The sequence below is a fragment of the Schistocerca serialis genome, chromosome 11, assembly GCF_023864345.2.
Source record: "Schistocerca serialis cubense isolate TAMUIC-IGC-003099 chromosome 11, iqSchSeri2.2, whole genome shotgun sequence".
NCBI lineage: Eukaryota > Metazoa > Arthropoda > Insecta > Orthoptera > Acrididae > Schistocerca > Schistocerca serialis.
In genome coordinates, this window is record NC_064648.1 from 23,592,292 (window position 1) to 23,615,464 (window position 23,173).

Here is a 23,173-nt window from a genome sequence, read left to right on the forward strand (position 1 = left end):
GGAATTTCTGTCTCTCATCGTCAATAAGATGGTCCAAGGGATACAGTAAACCTGAAGTGAAGCATTGGAATCGATAACTGGACTCACAGGAGAGGTTCAAATCATAGAAAGTTAGAGTGTCAGACCACTTGTATTTAAGTCGGCATAGTGCCTTTTGTACTAAATTCGGTAGCAATTTCTGTGTTTCATCGTCAATAAGAAAGTCCTAGGGATACAGTAAACCTGAAGTGAAGCATCAGAACCTAAAGAAGGACTCAAAGAAGAGGTTCAAATCATAGAAAGTTAGAGTGTCAGTCCTCTTGTACTTAAGTCAGCATTGTGCATTTTGTATTAAATTCAGTTGCAATTTCTGCGTTTCATCGTCAATAAGAAGGTCAAAGGTATACAGTAAAACTGAAGTGAAGCATTGGAATCGAAAACTGGACTCACAGGAGAGGTTCAAATCATAGAAAGTTAGAGTGTCAGACAACTTGTATTTAAGTCGGCATAGTGCCTTTTGTACTAAATTCGGTAGCAATTTCTGTGTTTCATCGTCAATAAGAAAGTCCTAGGGATACAGTAAACCTGAAGTGAAGCATCGGAACGTAAAGCTGGACTCAAAGAAGAGGTTCAAATCATAGAAAGTTGAAGTGTCAGTCCTCTTGTACTTAAGTCAGCATTGTGCATTTTGTATTAAATTCAGTTGCAATTTCTGCGTTTCATCGTCAATAAGAAGGTCAAAGGTATACAGTAAACCTGAAGTGAAGCATCGGAATCTAAAATTGGACTCACAGGAGGGGTTCAAATCATAGAAGGTGAGAGTGTCAGTCCTCTTGTACTTAAGTCGGCATTGTGCCTTTTGTATTATATTCGGATGCTATTTCTGTGTATCATCGTCAATAAGAAGGTCCAAGGGATACAGTAAACCTGAAGTGAAGCATCGGAAAATAAAACTGGACTCACAGGAGAGGTTCAAATCATAGAAAGTTAGAGTGTCAGTCCTCTTGTACTTAAGTCGGCATTGTGGCTTTTGTATTAAATTCGGTTCAAATTTCTGTGTTTCAAATTCAATAAGAATGTCCAAGGTATACAGTAAACCTGAATTGAAGCATCGGAAACTAAAACTGGACTCACAGGAGAGGTTCAAATCATAGAAAGTTAGAGTTTCCGCCCTCTAGTACTTAAGTCGTCATTGTGCCTTTTGTATTAATTTCGGATGCAATTTCTGTGTTTCATCGTCAATAAGAAGGTCCAAGGTATAAAGTAAACCTGAAGTGAAGCATCGGAAACTAAAACTGGACTCACAGGAGAGGTTGAAATCATAGAAAGTTAGAGTGTCAGTCCTCTTGTACTTAAGTCGGCATTGTGCCTTTTGTATTAAATTCGGATGAAATTTCTGTGTTTCATCGTCAATAAGAAGGTCCAAGGGATACAGTAAACCTGAAGTGAAGCATCGGAATCTAATGCTGGACTCACAGGAGAGGTTCAAATCATAGAAAGTTAGAGTGTCAGGCCTCTTGTCCTCAAGTCGGCATTGTGCCTTTTGTATTAAAATCAGATGGATTTTCTGTCTTTCATCGTCAATAAGAAGGTCCAAGGGATACAGTAAACCTGAAGTGAAGCATCAGAATCTAAAACTGGACTCACAGGAGGGGTTAAAATCATAGAAAGTTAGAGTGTCAGTCCTCTTGTACTTAAGTCAGCATTGTGCCTTTTGTATTAAATTCGGATGCAATTTCTGTGTATTATCGTCAATAAGAAGGTCCAAGGGATACAGTAAACCTGAAGTGAAGCATCGGAAACGAAACAGGACTCACAGGAGAGGTTCAAATCATACAAAGTTAGAGTGTCAGTCGTCTTGTACTTAAGTCGGCATTGTGCCTTTTGTATTAAATTCGGATGCAATTTCTGTGTTTCATCGTCAATAAGAAGGCCCAAGGAATACAGTACACCTTAAGTGAAGCATCGGAATCGAAAACTGGACTCACAGGAGAGGATCAAATCATAGAAAGTTAGAGTGTCAGTCCTCTTGTTCTTAAGTCGGCATTGTGCCTTTTGTATTAAATTCGGATGAAATTTCTGTGTTTAATCGGCTATAAGAAGGTCCAAGGAATACATTACACCTGAAGTGAAGCATCGGAATCCAAAACTGGACTCACAGGAGGGGTTCAAATCAGCAAAAGTGAGAGTGTCAGTCCTCTTGTACTTAAGTCGACATTGTGCCTTTTGTATTAAATTCGGATGCAATTTCTGTGTATCATCGTCAATGCGAAGGTCCAAGGGATTCAGTAAACCTGAAGTGAAGCATCGGAAACTAAAACTGGACTCACAGGAGAGGTTCAAATCATAGAAAGTTAGAGTGTCAGTCCTCTTGTACTTAAGTCGGCATTGTGCCTTTTGTATTAAATTCGGATGCAATTTCTGTGTTTCATCGTCAATAAGAAGGTCCAAGTGATACAGCAAACATGAAGTGAAGCATCAGAATCGGAAACTGGACTCACATGAGAGGTTCAAATCATAGACAGTTAGAGTGTCAGTCCTCTTGTACTTAAATCGGCATTGTGCCTTTTGTATTAAATTCGGATGAAATTTCTGTGTTTCATTGTCAATAAGAAGTTCCAATGTATACAGTACACCTGAAGTGAAGCATCGGAATCTAAAACTGGACTACAGGAGGGGTTCATATCATAGAAAGTGAGAGCGTCAGTGCTCTTGTACTTAAGTCGGCATTGTGCCTTTTGTATTAAATTCGGTTGCAATTTCTGTGTTTCATCGTCAATAAGAAGGTCCAAGGGATACAGTAAACTTGAAGTGAAGCATCGGAAACAAAATCTGGACTCACAGGAGAGGTTCAAATCATAGAAAGTTAGAGTGTCAGTCCTCTAATACTTAAGTGGGCATTGTGCCTTTTGTATTAAATTCGGATGCAATTTCTGTGTTTCATCATCGATAAGAAGGTCCAAGGTATACAGTAAACCTGAAGTGAAGCATCGCAAACTAAAACTGGACTCACAGGAGAGGTTCAAATCATAGAAGGATAGAGTGTCAGTCCTCTTGTACTTAAGTCGGCATTGTGCATTTTGTATTAAATTCGGATGCAATTTCTGTGTTTCATCGTCAAGAAGAAGGTCCAAGGTATACAGTAAACCTGAAGTGAAGTATCGGAAACTAAAACTGGACTCACAGGTAGGGTTCAAATCATGGAAAGTTAGAGTGTCAGTCCTCTTGTACTTAATTCGGCATTGTGCCTTTTGTATTAAATTCGGATGCAATTTCTGTGTTTCATCGTCAATAAGAAGGTCCAAGGGATACAGTAAACCTGAAGTGAAGCATCGGAATCGAAAACTGGACTCACAGGAGAGGTTCAAATCATAGAAAGTTAAGGTGTCAGTGCTCTTGTACTTAAGTCGGCATTGTGCCTTTTGTATTAAATTCGGATGCAATTTCTGTGTTTCATCGTCAATAAGAAGGTCCAAGGGATACAGTAAACCTGAAGTGAAGCATCGGAATCTTAAACTGGACTCACAGGAGAGGTTCAAATCATAGAAAGTTAGAGTGTCAGTCCTCTTGTACTTAAGTTGGCATTGTGCCTTTTGTATTAAATTCGTATGCAATTTCTGTGTTTCATCTTCAATAAGAAGGTCCAAGGGATAGAGTAAACCTGAAGTGAAGCATCGGAATCGAAAACTGGACTCACTGGAGAGGTTCAAATCATAGAATGTTAGAGTGTCAGACCACTTGTATTTAAGTCGGCCTTGTGCCTTTTGTACTAAATTCGGTAGCAATTTCTGTGTTTCATCGTCAATAAGGAGGTCCAAGGGATACAGTAAACCTGAAGTGAAGCATCGGAACCTAACGCTGGACTCAAAGAAGAGGTTCAAATCATACAAAGTTAGAGTGTCAGTCCTCTTGTACTTAAGTCGTCATTGTGCATTTTGTATTAAATTCAGATGCAATTTCTGTGTTTCGTCGTCAATAAGAAGGTCCAAGGTATACAGTAAACCTGAAGTGAAGCATCGGAATCTAAAATTGGACTCACAGGAGATTTTCAAATCATAGAAAGTTAGAGTGTCAGTCCTCTTGTACTTATGTCGGCATTGTGCCTTTTGTATTAAATTCGTATGCAATTTCTGTGTTTCATCGTCAATAAGAAGGTCCAAGGGATACAGTAAACCTGAAGTGAAGCATCGGAATCGAAAACTGGACTCACATGAGAGGTTCAAATCATAGAAAGTTAGAGTGTCAGTCCTCTTGTACATAAGTCGGCATTGAGCCTTTTATTTTAATTCGGATGCAATTTCTGTGTTTCATCGTCAGTGAGAAGGTCCAAGGGATACAGTAAACCTGAAGGGAAGTATCGGAATCTAAAACTGGGCTCACAGGAGAGGTTCAAATCGTAGAAAGGAAGAGTGTCAGTCCTCCTGTACTTAAGTCGGCATTGTGCCTTTTGTATTAAATTCGGATGAAATTTCTGTGTTTCATCGTCAATAAGAAGGTCGAAGGGGTACAGTATACCAAAAGTGAAGCATCGGAATCCAAAGCTGGATTCACAGGAGAGGTTCAAATCATAGAAAGTTTGAGTGTCGGGCCTCTTGTCCTTAAGTCGGCATTGTGCCTTTTGTATTAAATTCAGCTGGAATTTCTGTCTCTCATCGTCAATAAGATGGTCCAAGGGATACAGTAAACCTGAAGTGAAGCATTGGAATCGATAACTGGACTCACAGGAGAGGTTCAAATCATAGAAAGTTAGAGTGTCAGACCACTTGTATTTAAGTCGGCATAGTGCCTTTTGTACTAAATTCGGTAGCAATTTCTGTGTTTCATCGTCAATAAGAAAGTCCTAGGGATACAGTAAACCTGAAGTGAAGCATCAGAACCTAAAGAAGGACTCAAAGAAGAGGTTCAAATCATAGAAAGTTAGAGTGTCAGTCCTCTTGTACTTAAGTCAGCATTGTGCATTTTGTATTAAATTCAGTTGCAATTTCTGCGTTTCATCGTCAATAAGAAGGTCAAAGGTATACAGTAAACCTGAAGTGAAGCATTGGAATCTAAAATTGGACTCACAGGAGGGGTTCAAATCATAGAAAGTGAGAGTGTCAGTCCTCTTGTACTTAAGTCGGCATTGTGCCTTTTGTATTAAATTCGGATGCTATTTCTGTGTATCATCGTCAATAAGAAGGTCCAAGGGATACAGTAAACCTGAAGTGAAGCATCGGAAACTAAAACTGGACTCACAGGAGAGGTTCAAATCAAAAAAAGTTAGAGTGTCAGTCCTCTTGTACTTAAGTCGGCATTGTGGCTTTTGTATTAAATTCGGATGAAATTTCTGTGTTTCATCGTCAATAAGAATGTCCAAGGTATGCAGTAAACCTGAAGTGAAGCATCGGAAACTAAAACTGGACTCACAGGAGAGGTTCAAATCATAGAAAGTTGGAGTTTCAGCCCTCTTGTACTTAAGTCGTCATTGTGCCTTTTGTATTAAGTTCGGATGCAATTTCTGTGTTTCATCGTCAATAAGAAGGTCCAAGGTATAAAGTAAACCTGAAGTGAAGCATCGGAAACTAAAACTAAACTCACAGGAGAGGTTGAAATCATAGAAAGTTAGAGTGTCAGTCCTCTTGTACTTAAGTCGGCATTGTGCCTTTTGTATTAAATTCGGATGAAATTTCTGTGTTTCATCGTCAATAAGAAGGTCCAAGGGATACAGTAAACCTGAAGTGAAGCATCGGAATCTAATGCTGGACTCACAGGAGAGGTTCAAATCATAGAAAGTTAGAGTGTCAGGCGTCTTGCCCTTAAGTCGGCATTGTGCCTTTTGTATTAAATTCAGATGGAATTTCTGTCTTTCATCGTCAATATGAAGGTCCAAGGGATACAGTAAACCTGAAGTGAAGCATCAGAATCTAAAACTGGACTCACAGGAGGGGTTAAAATCATAGAAAGTGAGAGTTTCAGTCCTTTTGTACTTAAGTCAGCATTGTGCCTTTTGTATTAAATTCGGATGCAATTTCTGTGTATCATCGTCAATAAGAAGGTCCAAGGGATACAGTAAACCTGAAGTGAAGCATCGGAAACGAAACTGGACTCACAGGAGAGGTTCAAATCATAGAAAGTTAGAGTGTCAGTCGTCTTGTACTTAAGTCGGCATTGTGCCTTTTGTATTAAATTCGGATGCAATTTCTGTGTTTCATCGTCAATAAGAAGGCCCAAGGAATACATTAAACCTGAAATGAAGCATCGGAATCGAAAACTGGACTCACAGGAGAGGATCAAATCATAGAAAGTTAGAGTGTCAGTCCTCTTGTTCTTAAGTCGGCATTGTGCCTTTTGTATTAAATTCGGATGAAATTTCTGTGTTTAATCGTCTATAAGAAGGTCCAAGGTATACATTACACCTGAAGTGAAGCATCGGAATCTAAAACTGGAATCACAGGAGGGGTTCAAATCAGCGAAAGTGAGAGTGTCAGTCCTCTTGTACTTAAGTCGGCATTGTGCCTTTTGTATTAAATTCGGATGAAATTTCTGTGTTTCATCGTCAATAAGAAGGTCCAAGGGATACAGTAAACCTGAAGTGAAGCATCGGAATCTAATGCTGGACTCACAGGAGAGGTTCAAATCATAGAAAGTTAGAGTGTCAGGCCTCTTGCCCTTAAGTCGGCATTGTGCCTTTTGTATTAAATTCAGATGGAATTTCTGTCTTTCATCGTCAATAAGAAGGTCCAAGGGATACAGTAAACCTGAAGTGAAGCATCAGAATCTAAAACTGGACTCACAGGAGGGGTTAAAATCATAGAAAGTGAGAGTTTCAGTCCTTTTGTACTTAAGTCAGCATTGTGCCTTTTGTATTAAATTCGGATGCTATTTCTGTGTTTCATCGTCAATAAGAAGGTCCAAGGTATAAAGTAAACCTGAAGTGAAGCATCGGAAACTAAAACTAAACTCACAGGAGAGGTTGAAATCATAGAAAGTTAGAGTGTCAGTCCTCTTGTACTTAAGTCGGCATTGTGCCTTTTGTATTAAATTCGGATGAAATTTCTGTGTTTCATCGTCAATAAGAAGGTCCAAGGGATACAGTAAACCTGAAGTGAGGCATCGGAATCTAATGCTGGACTCACAGGAGAGGTTCAAATCATAGAAAGTTAGAGTGTCAGGCCTCTTGCCCTTAAGTCGGCATTGTGCCTTTTGTATTAAATTCAGATGGAATTTCTGTCTTTCATCGTCAATAAGAAGGTCCAAGCGATACAGTAAACCTGAAGTGAAGCATCAGAATCTAAAACTGGACTCACAGGAGGGGTTAAAATCATAGAAAGTGAGAGTTTCAGTCCTTTTGTACTTAAGTCAGCATTGTGCCTTTTGTATTAAATTCGGATGCAATTTCTGTGTTTCATCGTCAATAAGAAGGCCCAAGGAATACAGTAAACCTGAAATGAAGCATCGGAATCGAAAACTGGACTCACAGGAGAGGATCAAATCATAGAAAGTTAGAGTGTCAGTCCTCTTGTTCTTAAGTCGGCATTGTGCCTTTTGTATTAAATTCGCATGATATTTCTGTGTTTAATCGTCTATAAGAAGGTCCAAGGTATACATTACACCTGAAGTGAAGCATTGGAATCTAAAATTGGACTCACAGGAGGGGTTCAAATCACAGAAAGTGAGAGTGTCAGTCCTCTTGTACTTAAGTCGGCATTGTGCCTTTTGTATTAAATTCGGATGCTATTTCTGTGTATCATCGTCAATAAGAAGGTCCAAGGGATACAGTAAACCTGAAGTGAAGCATCGGAAACTAAAACTGGACCCACAGGAGAGGTTCAAATCATAGAAAGTTAGAGTGTCAGTCCTCTTGTACTTAAGTCGGCATTGTGGCTTTTGTATTAAATTCGGATGAAATTTCTGTGTTTCATCGTCAATAAGAATGTCCAAGGTATGCAGTAAACCTGAAGTGAAGCATCGGAAACTAAAACTGGACTCACAGGAGAGGTTCAAATCATAGAAAGTTGGAGTTTCAGCCCTCTTGTACTTAAGTCGTCATTGTGCCTTTTGTATTAAGTTCGGATGCAATTTCTGTGTTTCATCGTCAATAAGAAGGTCCAAGGTATAAAGTAAACCTGAAGTGAAGCATCGGAAACTAAAACTAAACTCACAGGAGAGGTTGAAATCATAGAAAGTTAGAGTGTCAGTCCTCTTGTACTTAAGTCGGCATTGTGCCTTTTGTATTAAATTCGGATGAAATTTCTGTGTTTCATCGTCAATAAGAAGGTCCAAGGGATACAGTAAACCTGAAGTGAAGCATCGGAATCTAATGCTGGACTCACAGGAGAGGTTCAAATCATAGAAAGTTAGAGTGTCAGGCCTCTTGCCCTTAAGTCGGCATTGTGCCTTTTGTATTAAATTCAGATGGAATTTCTGTCTTTCATCGTCAATAAGAAGGTCCAAGGGATACAGTAAACCTGAAGTGAAGCATCAGAATCTAAAACTGGACTCACAGGAGGGGTTAAAATCATAGAAAGTGAGAGTTTCAGTCCTTTTGTACTTAAGTCAGCATTGTGCCTTTTGTATTAAATTCGGATGCAATTTCTGTGTATCATCGTCAATAAGAAGGTCCAAGGGATACAGTAAACCTGAAGTGAAGCATCGGAAACGAAACTGGACTCACAGGAGAGGTTCAAATCATAGAAAGTTAGAGTGTCAGTCGTCTTGTACTTAAGTCGGCATTGTGCCTTTTGTATTAAATTCGGATGCAATTTCTGTGTTTCACCGTCAATAAGAAGGCCCAAGGAATACAGTAAACCTGAAATGAAGCATCGGAATCGAAAACTGGACTCACAGGAGAGGATCAAATCATAGAAAGTTAGAGTGTCAGTCCTCTTGTTCTTAAGTCGGCATTGTGCCTTTTGTATTAAATTCGGATGAAATTTCTGTGTTTAATCGTCTATAAGAAGGTCCAAGGTATACATTACACCTGAAGTGAAGCATCGGAATCTAAAACTGGACTCACAGGAGGGGTTCAAATCAGCGAAAGTGAGAGTGTCAGTCCTCTTGTACTTAAGTCGGCATTGTGCCCTTTGTATTAAATTCGGATGAAATTTCTGTGTTTCATCGTCAATAAGAAGGTCCAAGGGATACAGTAAACCTGAAGTGAAGCATCGGAATCTAATGCTGGACTCACAGGAGAGGTTCAAATCATAGAAAGTTAGAGTGTCAGGCCTCTTGCCCTTAAGTCGGCATTGTGCCTTTTGTATTAAATTCAGATGGAATTACTGTCTTTCATCGTCAATAAGAAGGTCCAAGGGATACAGTAAACCTGAAGTGAAGCATCAGAATCTAAAACTGGACTCACAGGAGGGGTTAAAATCATAGAAAGTGAGAGTTTCAGTCCTTTTGTACTTAAGTCAGCATTGTGCCTTTTGTATTAAATTCGGATGCTATTTCTGTGTTTCATCGTCAATAAGAAGGTCCAAGGTATAAAGTAAACCTGAAGTGAAGCATCGGAAACTAAAACTAAACTCACAGGAGTGGTTGAAATCATAGAAAGTTAGAGTGTCAGTCCTCTTGTACTTAAGTCGGCATTGTGCCTTTTGTATTAAATTCGGATGAAATTTCTGTGTTTCATCGTCATTAAGAAGGTCCAAGGGATACAGTAAACCTGAAGTGAAGCATCGGAATCTAATGCTGGACTCACAGGAGAGGTTCAAATCATAGAAAGTTAGAGTGTCTGGCCTCTTGCCCTTAAGTCGGCATTGTGCCTTTTGTATTAAATTCAGATGGAATTTCTGTCTTTCATCGTCAATAAGAAGGTCCAAGGGATACAGTAAACCTGAAGTGAAGCATCAGAATCTAAAACTGGACTCACAGGAGGGGTTAAAATCATAGAAAGTGAGAGTTTCAGTCCTTTTGTACTTAAGTCAGCATTGTGCCTTTTGTATTAAATTCGGATGCAATTTCTGTGTTTCATCGTCAATAAGAAGGCCCAAGGAATACAGTAAACCTGAAATGAAGCATCGGAATCGAAAACTGGACTCACAGGAGAGGATCAAATCATAGAAAGTTAGAGTGTCAGTCCTCTTGTTCTTAAGTCGGCATTGTGCCTTTTGTATTAAATTCGGATGAAATTTCTGTGTTTAATCGTCTATAAGAAGGTCCAAGGTATACATTACACCTGAAGTGAAGCATTGGAATCTAAAATTGGACTCACAGGAGGGGTTCAAATCATAGAAAGTTGGAGTTTCAGCCCTCTTGTACTTAAGTCGTCATTGTGCCTTTTGTATTAAGTTCGGATGCAATTTCTGTGTTTCATCGTCAATAAGAAGGTCCAAGGTATAAAGTAAACCTGAAGTGAAGCATCGGAAACTAAAACTAAACTCACAGGAGAGGTTGAAATCATAGAAAGTTAGAGTGTCAGTCCTCTTGTACTTAAGTCGGCATTGTGCCTTTTGTATTAAATTCGGATGAAATTTCTGTGTTTCATCGTCAATAAGAAGGTCCAAGGGATACAGTAAACCTGAAGTGAAGCATCGGAATCTAATGCTGGACTCACAGGAGAGGTTCAAATCATAGAAAGTTAGAGTGTCAGGCCTCTTGCCCTTAAGTCGGCATTGTGCCTTTTGTATTAAATTCAGATGGAATTTCTGTCTTTCATCGTCAATAAGAAGGTCCAAGGGATACAGTAAACCTGAAGTGAAGCATCAGAATCTAAAACTGGACTCACAGGAGGGGTTAAAATCATAGAAAGTGAGAGTTTCAGTCCTTTTGTACTTAAGTCAGCATTGTGCCTTTTGTATTAAATTCGGATGCAATTTCTGTGTATCATCGTCAATAAGAAGGTCCAAGGGATACAGTAAACCTGAAGTGAAGCATCGGAAACGAAACTGGACTCACAGGAGAGGTTCAAATCATAGAAAGTTAGAGTGTCAGTCGTCTTGTACTTAAGTCGGCATTGTGCCTTTTGTATTAAATTCGGATGCAATTTCTGTGTTTCATCGTCAATAAGAAGGCCCAAGGAATACAGTAAACCTGAAATGAAGCATCGGAATCGAAAACTGGACTCACAGGAGAGGATCAAATCATAGAAAGTTAGAGTGTCAGTCCTCTTGTTCTTAAGTCGGCATTGTGCCTTTTGTATTAAATTCGGATGAAATTTCTGTGTTTAATCGTCTATAAGAAGGTCCAAGGTATACATTACACCTGAAGTGAAGCATCGGAATCTAAAACTGGACTCACAGGAGGGGTTCAAATCAGCGAAAGTGAGAGTGTCAGTCCTCTTGTACTTAAGTCGACATTGTGCCTTTTGTATTAAATTCGGATGCAATTTCTGTGTTTCATCGTCAATAAGAAGGTCTAAGGGATACAGCAAACCTGAAGTGAAGCATCGCAATCGAAAACTGGACTCGATTGAGAGGTTCAAATCATAGACAGTTAGAGTGTCAGTCCTCTTGTACTTAAGTCGGCATTGTGCCTTTTGTATTAAATTCGGATGAAATTTCTGTGTTTCATCGTCAATAAGAAGGTCCAAGATATACAGTACACCTGAAGTGAAGCATCGGAATCTAAAACTAGACTCACAGGAGGGGTTCATATCATAGAAAGTGAGAGTGTCTGTGCTCTTGTACTTAAGTCGGCATTGTGCCATTTGTATTAAATTCGGATGCAATTTCTGCGTTTCATCGTCAATGCGAAGGTCCAAGGGATTCAGTAAACCTGAAGTGAAGCATCGGAAACTAAAACTGGACTCACAGGAGAGGTTCAAATCATAGAAAGTTAGAGTGTCAGTCCTCTTGTACTTAAGTCGGCATTGTGCCTTTTGTATTAAATTCGGATGCAATTTCTGTGTTTCATCGTCAATAAGAAGGTCTAAGGGATACAGCAAACCTGAAGTGAAGCATCGGAATCGAAAACTGGACTCGATTGAGAGGTTCAAATCATAGACAGTTAGAGTGTCAGTCCTCTTGTACTTAAGTCGGCATTGTGCCTTTTGTATTAAATTCGGATGAAATTTCTGTGTTTCATCGTCAATAAGAAGGTCCAAGATATACAGTACACCTGAAGTGAAGCATCGGAATCTAAAACTAGACTCACAGGAGGGGTTCATATCATAGAAAGTGAGAGTGTCAGTGCTCTTGTACTTAAGTCGGCATTGTGCCTTTTGTATTAAATTCGGATGCAATTTCTGCGTTGCATCGTCAATAAGAAGGTCCAAGGGATACAGTAAACTTGAAGTGAAGCATCGGAAACAAAATCTGGACTCACAGGAGAGGTTCAAATCATAGAAAGTTAGAGTGTCAGTCCTCTAATACTTAAGTAGGCATTGTGCCTTTTGTATTAAATTCGGATGCAATTTCTGTGTTTCATCATCGATAAGAAGGTCCAAGGTATACAGTAAACCTGAAGTGAAGCATCGGAAACTAAAACTGGACTCACAGGAGAGGTTCAAATCATAGAAAGTTAGAGTGTCAGTCCTCTTGTACTTTAGTCGGCATTGTGCATTTTGTATTAAATTCGGATGCAATTTCTGTGTTTCATCGTCAAGAAGAAGGTCCAAGGTATACAGTAAACCTGAAGTGAAGTACCGGAATCTAAAACTGGACTCACAGGTAGGGTTCAAATCATAGAAAGTTGAGTGTCAGTCATCTTGTACTTAAGTAGGCATTGTGCCTTTTGTATTAAATTCGGATGCAATTTCTGTGTTTCATCGTAAATAAGAAGGTCCAAGGGATACAGTTAACCTGAAGTGAAGCATCGGAATCGAAAACTGGGCTCACAGGAGAGGTTCAAATCATAGAAAGTTAGAGTGTCAGTCCTCTTGTACATAAGTCGGCATTGAGCCTTTTATATTAAATTCGGATGCAATTTCTGTGTTTCATCGTCAATGAGAAGGTCCAAGGGATACAGTAAACCTGAAGGGAAGTATCGGAATCTAAAACTGGACTCACAGGAGAGGTTCAAATCGTAGAAAGAAAGAGTGTCAGTCCTCTTGTACTTAAGTCGGCATTGTGCCTTTTGTATTAAATTCGGATGCAATTTCTGTGTTTCATCGTCAATAAGAAGTTGGAAGGGGTACAGTAAACCAAAAGTGAAGCATCGGAATCAAAAGCTGGATTCACAGGAGACGTTTAAATAATAGAAACTTAGAGTGTCGGGCCTCTTGTCCTTACGTCGGCATTGTGCCTTTTGTATTAAATTCAGATGGAATTTCTGTCTCTCATCGTCAATAAGAAGGTCCAAGGGATACAGTAAACCTGAAGTAAAGCATTGGAATCGAAAACTGGACTCACAGGAGAGGTTCAAATCATAGAAAGTTAGAGTGTCAGACCACTTGTATTTAAGTCGGCATAGTGCCTTTTCTACTAAATTCGGTAGCAATTTCTGTGTTTCATCGTCAATAAGAAAGTCCTAGGGATACAGTAATCCTGAAGTGAAGCATCGGAACCTAAAGCTGGACTCAAAGAAGAGGTTCAAATCATAGAAAGTTAGAGTGTCAGTCCTCTTGTACTTAAGTCAGCATTGTGCATTTTGTATTAAATTAAGTTGCAATTTCTGCGTTTCATCGTCAATAAGAAGGTCAAAGGTATACAGTAAACCTGAAGTGAAGCATCGGAATCTAAAATTGGACTCACAGGAGGGGTTCAAATCATAGAAAGTGAGAGTGTCAGTCCTCTTGTACTTAAGTCAGCATTGTGCATTTTGTATTAAATTAAGTTGCAATTTCTGCGTTTCATCGTCAATAAGAAGGTCAAAGGTATACAGTAAACCTGAAGTGAAGCATCGGAATCTAAAATTGGACTCACAGGAGGGGTTCAAATCATAGAAAGTGAGAGTGTCAGTCCTATTGTACTTAAGTCGGCATTGTGCCTTTTGTATTAAATTCGGATGAAATTTCTGTGTTTCATCGTCAATAAGAAGGTCCATTGGATACAGTAAACCTGAAGTGAAGCATCGGAATCTAATGCTGGACTCACAGGAGAGGTTCAAATCATAGAAAGTTAGAGTGTCAGGCCTCTTGTCCTTAAGTCGGCATTGTGCCTTTTGTATTAAATTCAGATGGAATTTCTGTCTTTCATCGTCAATAAGAAGGTCCAAGGGATACAGTAAACCTGAAGTGAAGCATCAGAATCTAAATCTGGACTCACAGAAGGGGTTCAAATCAGCGAAAGTGAGAGTGTCAGTCCTCTTGTACTTAAGTCGGCATTGTGCTTTTGTATTAAATTCGGATGCAATTTCTGTGTATCATCGTCAATGCGAAGGTCCAAGGGATTCAGTAAACCTGAAGTGAAGCATCGGAAACTAAAACTGGACTCACAGGAGAGGTTCAAATCATAGAAAGTTAGAGTGTCAGTCCTCTTGTACTTAAGTCGGCATTGTGCCTTTTGTATTAAATTCGGATGCAATTTCTGTGTTTCATCGTCAATAAGAAGGTCCAAGGGATACAGCAAACCTGAAGTGAAGCATCGGAATCGAAAACTGGACTCACATGAGAGGTTCAAATCATAGACAGTTAGAGTGTCAGTCCTCTTGTACTTAAGTCGGCATTGTGCCTTTTGTATTAAATTCGGATGAAATTTCTGTGTTTCATCGTCAATAAGAAGGTCCAAGGTATACAGTACACCTGAAGTGAAGCATCGGAATCTATAACTGGACTCACAGGAGGGGTTCATATCATAGAAAGTGAGAGTGTCAGTGCTCTTGTACTTAAGTCGGCATTGTGCCTTTTGTATTAAATTCGGATGCAATTTCTGTGTTTCATCGTCAATAAGATTGTCCAAGGTAAACAGTATACCTGAAGTGAAGATCAGAAACTAAAACTGGACTCACAGGAGAGGTTCAAATCATAGAAAGTTAAAGTTTCAGTCCTCTAATACTTAAGTCGGCATTGTGCATTTTGTATTAAATTCGGATGCTATTTCTGTGTATCATCGTCAATATGAAGGTCCAAGGGATACAGTAAACCTGAAGTGAAGCATCGGAAACTAAAACTGGACTCACAGGAGAGGTTCAAATCATAGAAAGTTAGAGTGTCAGTCCTCTTGTACTTAAGTCGGCATTGTGGCTTTTGTATTAAATTCGGATGAAATTTGTGTGTTTCATCGTCAATAAGAATGTCCAAGGTATACAGTAAACCTGAAGTGAAGCATCGGAAACTAAAACTGGACTCACAGGAGAGGTTCAAATCATAGAAAGTTAGAGTTTCAGCCCTCTTGTACTTCAGTCGGCATTGTGCCTTTTGTATTAAATTCGGATGCAATTTCTGTGTTTCATCGTCAATAAGAAGGTCCAAGGTATAAAGTAAACCTGAAGTGAAGCATCGGAAACTAAAACTGGACTCACAGGAGAGGTTGAAATCATAGAAAGTTAGAGTGTCAGTCCTCTTGTACTTAAGTCGGCATTGTGCCTTTTGTATTAAATTCGGATGAAATTTCTGTGTTTCATCGTCAATAAGAAGGTCCAAGGGATACAGTAAACCTGAAGTGAAGCATCGGAATCTAATGCTGGACTCACAGGAGAGGTTCAAATCATAGAAAGTTAGAGTGTCAGGCCTCTTGTCCTTAAGTCGGCATTGTGCTTTTTGTATTAAATTCAGATGGCATTTCTGTCTTTCATCGTCAATAAGAAGGTCCAAGGGATACAGTAAACCTGAAGTGAAGCATCAGAATCTAAAACTGGACTCACAGGAGGGGTTAAAATCATAGAAAGTGAGAGTGTCAGTCCTCTTGTACTTAAGTCAGCATTGTGCCTTTTGTATTAAATTCGGATGCAATTTCTGTGTATCATCGTCAATAAGAAGGTCCAAGGGATACAGTAAACCTGAAGTGAAGCATCGGAAACGAAACTGGACTCATAGGAGAGGTTCAAATCATAGAAAGTTAGAGTGTCAGTCGTCTTGTACTTAAGTCGGCATTGCGCCTTTTGTATTAAATTCGGATGCAATTTCTGTGTTTCATCGTCAATAAGAAGGCCCAAGGAATACAGTAAACCTGAAGTGAAGCATCGGAATCGAAAACTGGACTCACAGGAGTGGATCAAATCATAGAAAGTTAGAGTGTCACTCCTCTTGTTCTTAAGTCGGCATTGTGCCTTTTGTATTAAATTCGGATGAAATTTCTGTGTTTAATCGTCAATAAGAAGGTCCAAGGTAAACATTACACCTGAAGTGAAGCATCGGAATCTAAAACTGGACTCACAGGAGGGGTTCAAATCAGCGAAAGTGAGAGTGTCAGTCCTCTTGTACTTAAGTCGGCATTGTGCTTTTGTATTAAATTCGGATGCAATTTCTGTGTATCATCGTTAATGCGAAGGTCCAAGGGATTCAGTAAACCTGAAGTGAAGCATCGGAAACTAAAACTGGACTCACAGGAGAGGTTCAAATCATAGAAAGTTAGAGTGTCAGTCCTCTTGTACTTAAGTCGGCATTGTGCCTTTTGTATTAAATTCGGATGCCATTTCTGTGTTTCATCGTCAATAAGAAGGTCCAAGGGATACAGCAAACCTGAAGTGAAGCATCGGAATCGAAAACTGGACTCACATAAGAGGTTCAAATCATAGACAGTTAGAGTGTCAGTCCTCTTGTGCTTAAGTCGGCATTGTGCCTTTTGTATTAAATTCGGATGAAATTTCTGTGTATCATCGTCAATGCGAAGGTCCAAGGGATTCAGTAAACCTGAAGTGAAGCATCGGAAACTAAAACTGGACTCACAGGAGAGGTTCAAATCATAGAAAGTTAGAATTTCAGTTCTCTTGTACTTAAGTCGGCATTGTGCCTTTTGTATTAAATTCGGATGCAATTTCTGTGTTTCATCATCGATAAGAAGGTCCAAGGTATACAGTAAACCTGAAGTGAAGCTTCGGAATCTAGGACTGGACTCACAGGAGAGGTTCAAATCATAGAAAGATAGCGTGTCTGTCCTCTTGTACTTAAGTCGCCATTGTGCCTTTTGTATTAAATTCGGATGCAATTTCTGTGTGTCAGCGTCAGGAAGAAGGTCCAAGGTATACAGTAAACCTGAAGTGAAGTATCGGAATCTAAAACTGGACTCTTAGGTAGGGTTCAAATCATAGAAAGTTAGAGTGTCAGTCCTCTTGTACTTAAGTCGGCATTGTGCCTTTTGTATTAAATTCGGATGCAATTTCTGTGTTTCATCGTCAATAAGAAGGTCCAAGGGATACAGTAAACCCGAAGTGAAGCATCGGAATCCAAAGCTGGACTCACAGGAGAGGTTCAAATCGTAGAAAGTTAGAGTGTCAGTCCTCTTGTACATAAGTAGGCATTGAGCCTTTTATATTAAACTCGGATGCAATTTCTGTGTTTCATCGTCAATGAGAAGGTCCAAGGGATACAGTAAACCTGAAGGGAAGTATCGGAATCTAAAATTGGACTCACAGGAGAGGTTCAAATCGTAGAAACAAAGAGTGTCAGTCCTCTTGTACTTAAGTCGGCATTGTGCCTTTTGTATTAAATTCGGATGCAATTTCTGTGTTTCATCGTCAATAAGAAGGTCGAAGGGGTACAGTAAACCAAAAGTGAAGCATCGGAATCCAAAGCTGGATTCACAGGAGAGGTTCAAATCATAGAACGTTAGAGTGTCGGGCCTCTTGTCCTTAAGTCGGCATTGTGCCTTTTGTATTAAATTCAGATGGAATTTCTGTGTTTCATCGTCAATAAGAAGGTCCATGGGATACACTAAACCTGAAGTGAACCATTGGAATCGAAAACTGGACTCACAGGAGAGGTTCAAATCATAGAAAGTTTGAGTGTCAGACCACTTGTATTTAAGTCGGCATAGTGCCTTTTGTACTAAATTCGGTAGCAATTTCTGTGTTTCATCGTCAATAAGAAAGTCCTAGGGATACAGTAAACCAGAAGTGAAGCATCGGAACCTAAAGCTGGACTCAAAGAAGAGGTTCAAATCATAGAAAGTTAGAGTGTCAGTTCTCTTGTACTTAAGTCAGCATTGTGCATTTTGTATTAAATTCAGTTGCAATTTCTGCGTTTCATCGTCAATAAGAAGGTCAAAGGTATACAGTAAACCTGAAGTCAAACATCGGAATCTAAAATTGGACTCACAGGAGGGGTTCAAATCATAGAAAGTGAGAGTGTCAGTCCTCTAGTACTTAAGTCGGCATTGTGCCTTTTGTATTAAATTCGGATGCTATTTCTGTGTATCATCGAAAATAAGAAGGTCCAAGGGATACAGTAAACCTGAAGTGAAGCATCGGAAACTAAAACTGGACTCACAGGAGAGGTTCAAATCATAGAAAGTTAGAGTGTCAGTCGTCTTGTACTTAAGTCGGCATTGTGGCTTTTGTATTAAATTCGGATGAAATTTCTGTGTTTCATCGTCTATAAGAATGTCCAAGGTATACAGTAATCCTGAAGTGAAGCATCGGAATCTAATGCTGGACTCACAGGAGAGGTTCAAATCATAGAAAGTTAGAGTGTCAGGCCTCTTGTCCTTAAGTCGGCATTGTGCCATTTGTATTAAATTCAGATGGAATTTCTGTCTTTCATCGTCAATAAGAAGGTCCAAGGGATACAGTAAACCTGAAGTGAAGCATCAGAATCTAAAACTGGACTCACAGGAGGGGTTAAAATCATAGAAAGTGAGAGTGTCAGTCCTCTTGTACTTAAGTCAGCATTGTGCATTTTGTATTAAATTCGGATGCAATTTCTGTGTATCATCGTCAATAAGAAGGTCCAAGGGATACAGTAAACCTGAAGTGAAGCATCGGAAACAAAACTGGACTCACAGGAGGGGTTCATATAATAGAAAGTGAGAGTGTCAGTGCTCTTGTACTTAAGTCGGCATTGTGCCTCTTGTATTAAATTCGGATGCAATTTCTGTGTTTCATCATCGATAAGAAGGTCCAAGGTATACAGTAAACCTGAAGTGAAGCATCGGAAACTAAAACTGGAGTCACAGGAGAGGTTCAAATCATAGAAAGTTAGAGTGTCAGTCCTCTTGTACTTAAGTCGGCAATGTGCCTTTTGTATTAAATTCGGATGCAATCTCTGTGTTCATCGTCAATAAGAAGGTCCAAGGTATACAGTAAACCTGAAGTGAAGCATCGGAAACTAAAACTGGACTCACAGGAAGGGTTCAAATCATAGAAAGTTAGAGTGTCAGTCCTCTTGTTCTTAAGTCGGCATTGTGCCTTTTATATTAAATTCAGATGGAAATTCTGTGCTTCATCGTCAATAAGAAGGTCCAAGGGATACAGTAAACCTGAAGTGAAGCATCGGAATCGAATACTGGACTCACAGGAGAGGTTCAAATCATAGAAAGTTAGAGTGTCAGTCCTCTTGTACTTAAGTCGGCATTGTGCCTTTTGTATTAAATTCGGGTGCAATTTCTGTGTTTCATCGTTAATAAGAAGGTCCAAGGGATACAGTAAACCTGAAGTGAAGCATCGGAATCAAATGCTGGACTCACAGGAGAGGTTCAAATCATAGAAAGTTAGAGTGTCAGGCCTCTTGCCCTTAAGTCGGCATTGTGCCTTTTGTATTAAATTCAGATGGAATTTCTGTCTTTCATCGTCAATAAGAAGGTCCAAGGGATACAGTAAACCTGAGGTGAAACATCAGAATCTAAAACTGGACTCACAGGTGGGGTTAAAATCATAGAAAGTGAGAGTGTCAGTCCTCTTGTACTTAAGTCAGCATTGTGCCTTTTGTATTAAATTCGGTTGCAATTTCTGAGTATCATCGTCAATAAGAAGGTCCAAGGGATACAGTAAACCTGAAGTGAAGCATCGGAAACGAAACTGGACTCACAGGAGAGGTTCAACTCATAGAAAGTTAGAGTGTCAGTCGTCTTGTACTTAAGTCGGCATTGTGCCTTTTGTATTAAATTCGGATGCAATTTCTGTGTTTCATCGTCAATAAGAAGGCCCAAGGACGACAGTAAACCTGAAGTGAAGCATCGGAATCGAAAACTGGACTCACAGGAGAGGATCAAATCATAGAAAGTTAGAGTGTCAGTCCTCTTGTTCTTAAGTCGGCATTGTGCCTTTTGTATTAAATTCGGATGAAATTTCTGTGTTTAATCGTCAATAAGAAGGTCCAAGGTATACATTACACCTGAAGTGAAGCATCGGAATCTAAAACTGGACTCACAGGAGGGGTTCAAATCAGCGAAAGTGAGAGTGTCAGTCCTCTTGTACTTAAGTCGGCATTGTGCCTTTTGTATTAAATTCGGACGCAATTTCTGTCTTTCATCGTCAATAAGAAGGTCCAAGGGATACAGCAAACCTGAAGTGAAGCATCGGAATCGAAAACTGGACTCACATGAGAGGTTCAAATCACAGACAGTTAGAGTGTCAGTCCTCTTGTACTTAAGTCGGCATTGTGCCTTTTGTATTAAATTCGGATGGAATTTCTGTGTTTCATCGTCAATAAGAAGGTCCAAGGTATACAGTACACCTGAAGTGAAGCATCGGAATCTAAAACTGGACTCACAGGAGGGGTTCATATCATAGAAAGTGAGAGTGTCAGTGCTCTTGTACTTAAGTCGGCATTGTGCCTTTTGTATTAAATTCGGATGCAATTTCTGTGTTTCATCATCCATAAGAAGGTCCAAGGGATACAGTAAACTTGAAGTGAAGCATCGGAAACAAAATCTGGACCCACAGGAGAGGTTCAAATCATAGAAAGTTAGAGTGTCAGACCTCTAATACTTAAGTGGCATTGTGCCTTTTGTATTAAATTCGGATGCAATTTCTGTGTTTCATCATCGATAAGAAGGTCCAAGGTATACAGTAAACCTGAAGTGAAGCATCGGAAACTAAAACTGGACTCACAGGAGAGGTTCAAATCATAGAAAGTTAGAGTGTCAGTCCTCTTGTACTTAAGTCGGCGTTGTGCCTTTTGTATTAAATTCGGATGCAATTTCTGTGTTTCATCGTCAAGAAGAAGGTCCAAGGTATACAGTAAACCTGAAGTCAAGTATCGGAATCTAAAACTGGACTCACAGGTAGGGTTCAAATCATAGAAAGTTAGAGTGTCAGTCCTCTTGTACTTAAGTCGGCATTGTGCCTTTTATATTAAATTCGGATGCAATTTCTGTGTTTCATCGTCAATAAGAAGGTCCAAGGGATACAGCAAACCTGAAGTGAAGCATCGGAATCGAAAACTGGACTCACATGAGAGGTTCAAATCATAGACAGTTAGAGTGTCAGTCCTCTTGTACTTAAGTCGGCATGGTGACTTTTGTATTAAATTCGGTTAAAATTTCTGTGTTCATCGTCAATAAGAAGGTCCAAGGTATACAGTAAACCTGAAGTGAAGCATCGGAATCTAAAACTGGACTCACAGGAAGGGTTCAAATCATAGAAAGTTAGAGTGTCAGTCCTCTTGTTCTTAAGTCGGCATTGTGCCTTTTATATTAAATTCAGATGGAATTTCTGTGCTTCATCGTCAATAAGAAGGTCCAAGGGATACAGTAAACCTGAAGTGAAGCATCGGAATCGAATACTGGACTCACAGGAGATGTTCAAATCATAGAAAGTTAGAGTGTCAGTCCTCTTGTACTTAAGTCGGCATTGTACCTTTTGTATTAAATTCGGTTGCAATATCTGTGTTTCATCGTCAATAAGAAGGTCCAAGGGATACAGTAAACCTGAAGTGAAGCATCGGAATCTAATGCTGGACTCACAGGAGAGGTTCAACTCATAGAAAGTTAGAGTGTCAGGCCTCTTGTCCTTAAGTCGGCATTGTGCCTTTTGTATTAAATTCAGATGGAATTTCTGTCTTTCATCGTCAAGAAGAAGGTCCAAGGGATACAGTAAACCTGAAGTTAAACATCAGAATCTAAAACTGGACTCACAGGTGGGGTTAAAATCATAGAAAGTGAGAGTGTCAGTCCTCTTGTGCTTAAGTCAGCATTGTGCCTTTTGTATTAAATTCGGTTGCAATTTCTGTGTATTATCGTCAATAAGAAGGTCCAAGGGATACAGTAAACCTGAAGTGAAGCATCGGAAACGAAACTGGACTCACAGGAGAGGTTCAAATCATAGAAAGTTAGAGTGTCAGTCGTCTTGTACTTATGTCGGCATTGTGCCTTTTGTATTAAATTCGGATGAAATTTCTGTGTTTAATCGTCAATAAGAAGGTCCAAGGTATACATTACACCTGGAGTGAAGCATCGGAATCTAAAACTGGACTCACAGGAGGGGTTCAAATCAGCGAAAGTGAGAGTGTCAGTCCTCTTGTGTTAAGTCGGCATTGTGCCTTTTGTATTAAATTCGGATGCAATTTCTGTGTATCATCGTCAATGCGAAGGTCCAAGGGATTCAGTAAACCTGAGGTGAAGCATCGGAAACTAAAACTGGACTCGTAGGAGAGGTTCAAATCATAAAAAGTTAGAGTGTCAGTCCTCTTGTACTTAAGTCGGCATTGTGCCTTTTGTATTAAATTCGGATGCAATTTCTGTCTTTCATCGTCAATAAGAAGGTCCAAGGGATACAGCATACCTGAAGTGAAGCATCGTAATCGAAAACTGGAGTCACATGAGAGGTTCAAATCATAGACAGTTAGAGTGTCAGTCCTCTTGTACTTAAGTCGGCATTGTGCCTTTTGTATTAAATTCGGATGAAATTTCTGTGTTTCATCGTCAATAAGAAGGTCCAAGGTATACAGTACACCTGAAGTGAAGCATCAGAATCTAAAACTGGACTCACAGGAGGGGTTCATATCATAGAAAGTGAGAGTGTCAGTGCTCTTGTACTTAAGTCGGCATTGTGCCTTTTGTATTAAATTCGGATGCTATTTCTGTGTTTCATCGTCAATAAGAAGGTCCAAGGGATACAGTAAACTTGAAGTGAAGCATCGGAAACAAAATCTGGACTCACAGGAGAGGTTCAAATCATAGAGAGTTAGAACGTCAGTCCTCTAGTACTTAAGACGGCATTGAGCCTTTTGTATTAAATTCGGATTCAATTTCAGTGTTTCATCGTCAATAAGAAGGTCCAAGGGATACAGTAAACCTGAAGTGAAGCATCGGAAACTAAAACTGGACTCACAGGAAAGTTCAAATCATAGAGAGTTAGAACGTCAGTCCTCTAGTACTTAAGACGGCATTGAGCCTTTTGTATTAAATTCGGATGCAATTTCCGTGTTTCATCGTCAATATGAAGGTCCAAGGGATACAGTAAACCTTAAGTGAATCAATGGAAACTAAAACTGGACTCACAGGAGAGGTTCAAATTATAG